This window comes from Pongo abelii, chromosome 15 (assembly GCF_028885655.2).
Source record: "Pongo abelii isolate AG06213 chromosome 15, NHGRI_mPonAbe1-v2.0_pri, whole genome shotgun sequence".
In the NCBI taxonomy this organism is placed as follows: domain Eukaryota; kingdom Metazoa; phylum Chordata; class Mammalia; order Primates; family Hominidae; genus Pongo; species Pongo abelii.
In genome coordinates, this window is record NC_072000.2 from 65,782,525 (window position 1) to 65,786,902 (window position 4,378).

Consider the following 4,378-nt stretch of genomic DNA (forward strand, 5'->3'; position numbering starts at 1 on the left):
CTGTCCAATCGAAAGCCTCTCTTTAAGATGGGAGCCATCTGAGCCTGTTTGTACTCTAAAGGGGAAAGAATCAGGGTGGAGTTTTGATAATACAGGTGAGAGAGGAGATCAATGATAGTTCCGGGTCCTTGAAGAAAGGGAGACAAGAGCAGAGAGCAGAGATAAGCTGCTGGCAGCAGGAGACACATCTCTTCCTAGAGCGAAAGAGATAAGGATGGGAGCAGATGCAGGCAAATTTGTCAAGAGGAATGCAGGAAGTCAAGTGAGTTCTTGCCCAACTGCCTCCAGTTTCTATATGAAATGTTGGAAAGGACAGTTGCTGATAGGAATGGGAAGGGGACAACCCAAACAGCAAGAAAATAGGACGGAACCACCCGGGTAATAAAATTTCCATATATACCGTGCAAGTTTACCGATTTTCATGGGATTGGAGAACTGTAGGGTAAAATGTAATTAATACTACACTAGACTATATGCAGCATAATTTAATCTTTCTTTAATGTTTTCATTGCCTGTGGATTGTTTTTACAAATATCAATTATAATTACAGTACAATCTGCTTAAACAGGTGTGAGAGGAAGTGCTAGTTGATAGAAACTTCTGGCTGACAGAGTTCACAACGTTTCGCCAGAAACAGACATCCTTTTATATAATAGGAAAAAACAAACTGTTTTCTTCTACTATACTCTTAAAACTCTATTTCTGACACCACATGTAAGGGAAAATGAAAACAGTTTTTCATCTCTATACTCACACTTTTACAGAACACTTCTGTGACCAAAATGTGTGGGGTTTTCCCCACACCAGCCAATTCTCTGACACCGGCTGGTGTCAGAGAATTTAACTCAATTTAACTCAATTCTGACACTACTTACCTGGAAATAGTGTCAGATCCCATAGGTTAAGTGCTCAGTCTCATAAGACTGCCCCCCACTTCAGATGCCAATCACAAGTAGAGGTCTCCAGATTGCCCACAACTTCTGTCCAACTTGGCTAAAAATTGGAGGTTCCTTTGACTTCCTCCTCAGGTTCAATAATTGGCTGTAGTGGCTCGCAGAACCCAGGAAAACAGTTTACTTACTACTGCCTATGATTTCAAGGGATGTTTTGAAATATACAAATGGAGGCCGGGTGCGGTTGCCAGGCCTGTAATCCCAGCACTTTGGGAGGCTGAGGCCGGCAGATCACTTGAGGCCAGGAGTGACCATCATGAGACCAGCCTGGCCATCATGGCAAAACTCCGTCTCTATTAAAAATACAAAAATTAGCCGGGCATAGTGGTGCATGCCTGTAACCCCAGTGTTAGAAATATCGCTCAAAATCCTAAGGAAATTAAACACTCGAACAAAGGATTCTTAGCCAAACAATTTTACTTCTGCGCAGAGGGGTGCCTCCTTGGCCAGTTGCCATGAGAGCACACCTGAACAAAGGGGCACGAGAGCCTTTATTCCTGACGCAAGTCAGTCCTGCCCCTGTACCCTTTCCCCATTGGCCGGGGTCGGGTCGTACAATCTAAACTAATTCCGGTTGGCTAAACATTTGATTTTTTAAGGTGGGCACGTAAAAGAAAGTGGAGAGGAAAGGGAAGGGGTGTCTGTAATGAGCTAGAAAGTTAGTCCTCTTTCCAAATAAGGAAAGGAATGTGAGCTGGTACTGGTAACGCCTGGTACTGTGGCATGCCTGGGCATCTAACAAAGGAAAAAAGGAGAAAAAAAGTGGGGGGGGGTACTATGAATTAAAGAATAAAAGATTGATCAGATTATTTGAAGAGAAACCTCATCATATCCCACACCAGCTACTCAGGAGGCTGGGGCACAAGAATCGCTTGAACCTGGGAGGCGGAGGTTGCAGTGAGCTGAGATCACGCCACTGCACTCCAGCGTGGGCGACAGAGTGAGACTCTGTCTCAAAAGAAAAAAAAATATATATATATATACACACACACACACACACACACACACACACAAATGGACAGCCAGATGACAAGACAAATAGGGCAAGGTTCAGAAGGGTCTCAAGCACAGGAGCATCTGTCCCTGTGGAATTTGGGTGTGCCGCCCTATCATCACATGGATGTGTTCACCAACCCAGAAGCTCTCCAAACTCCATAGTTCAGTTCTTCTTTTCTTTTCTTTTTTTTTTTTTTTTTTTTTTTTTTGAGATAGGGTCTTACTCTGTCACCCAGGCTGGAGGGCAGTGGTGTGATCTTCGTTCACTGTAGCCTCAACCTCCTGGACCAAGTGATCCTTCCACCTCAGCCTTCCAAGTAGCTAGGACTACAGGCATGCACCACCACGCCTAGCTAATTTTTGTTATTTTTAGCTAGACCTGGTCTCAAACTCCTGGGCTTAAGCGATCTGCCCACCTTAGCCTCCCACAGTGCTGGGATTAAAGGCACAAGCCACTGCACCTGGCCCATAGTTTTTATGGAGGCTTCATCCCATAAGCATGATTAATTATTAACTCAATCTCCAGCCCCTGTTTCCTTCCAAAAAGATGGAAGGTGGGGCTGAAAGTTCCAAGTTTCAAATCATGGCTTGGTCTTTCTGGTGGCCAGACCCCACCCAGAAGCCTGCCAAGTGCCACCTTGTTAGAGCAAAAGATGCTCCTATGACCCAGGAATTCCAAGAGATTAGAAGTTCTGTGTCAGGAACTGGGGTCAATGACCAAATATTAGAACAAAAGATGCATGTAGCACCCCAGTGGCTCATGAAATTACAAGGGTTTCAGGAGCTCTGTGCCAGGAACAAGAGCAGAGACCGAATATATATTTTTTTATTATGTCACACCTTCCTATGCCTCAAAATTCTCATCTGCAAACCAAAGCACTTATCAATTCTTATGATTACTGTGTGATGGGGCCTTTAGGGCACCTTTGCATTGTGCTGGAGACTCTTGTCTCAGAGCAGTGTTTTTGAGGATGTTTCCTTAAGAAGTATTCAAAGAATTTCCTGAATTAGCACAGCTTCCACTTAGGATGCCATACAGTTTCCCTGGGCTAAGAATGCATCGATGTGACTTTCAGTAATCTCCCTCCAAAATACCACACAATATAATTTAAGTCAGATTGGGTTTAGGTCAGTCTCTTCTATAAATTATATTGTACGAATAATTGTGAGGTAGAAAGTTGAAAAGCTCATTCTATGAGAATGAATAATAAACCTATAAGCCTTAAATCTAAAAATTAGCAAAAGTGTTTAATGACGACATTGTTTTAAGACTACTATAAGTCTAGGGAGAGCCTCTCTCTCTTTTTTTTTTTTTTAACAGGACTTACACAAGGAATACTTTCAGCCATAAGCGACCAAAGCTTTTATTTTTAAAACAGAATAAATGAAATAAACAGAAGAAAGAACAGATAATTTCTGCCCTTTCACCTCCACCTCCTCACCCTATTTTCCCCTAAAATTCCATCAACTTTCTACTTAGTGATAAATACTTAACACTTTTCTGCAAATCTCTGCTACTGTACTATAAATATTTGTTGTGCTTGTTCAGGCAAACCACATTTTTTAAAAACAAAAGAGACTTATAAAGACATGACTGAATCAGTAAACATTTATTGGCCGGTGCGGGGGCTCACGCCTGTAATCCCAACACTTTGGGAGGCTGAGGCAGGCGGATCACCAGGTCAGGAGTTCAAGACCTGCCTGGCCACCATAGTGAAACCCCGCCGTCTCTACTAAAAAGACAAAAAAAAAATTAGCCGGGCGCGGTGTTGTGCTTCTATAATCTCAACTACTCAGGAGGCTGAGGCAGGAGAATTGCTTGAACCCGGAAGGTGGAAGTTGCAGTGAGCAGAGATCACACCGCTGCACTCCTGCCTGGGTGACATTGTGAGACTCCATCTCAAATAAAACAATAACAACAACAACAACTTATTTTACCTGAAGTTAACAATAATAATGTCATATGCAAAGTTTGCCATTTTTAAATTTTTATTTTACTTTAAGTTCTGGGATATATGTGCAGAACTTGTAGGTTTGTTACATAGGTATACATGTGCCATGGTGGTTTGCTGCACTTATCAATGCGTCATCTAGGTTTTAAGCCCCGCATACATTAGGTATTTGTCCTAATGCTCTCCCGTTCCTTTCCCCCCACCTTCCGATGGGCCCCAGTCTGTGATGTTCCCCTCCCTGTGTTCATGTGTTCTCATTGTTCAATTCCCACTTACGGGTGAGAACATGCGTGTTTGGTTTTCTGTTCTTGTGTTAGTTTGCTGAGGATAATGGTTTCCAGCTTCATCCATGTCCCTGCAAAGGACACGAACTCATTCTTTTTTATGGCTGCACAGTATTCCATGGAGTATATAGGTCACATTTTCTTTATCCAGTCTATCATTGATGGGCATTTCTGTTGGTTCCAAGTCTTTGCT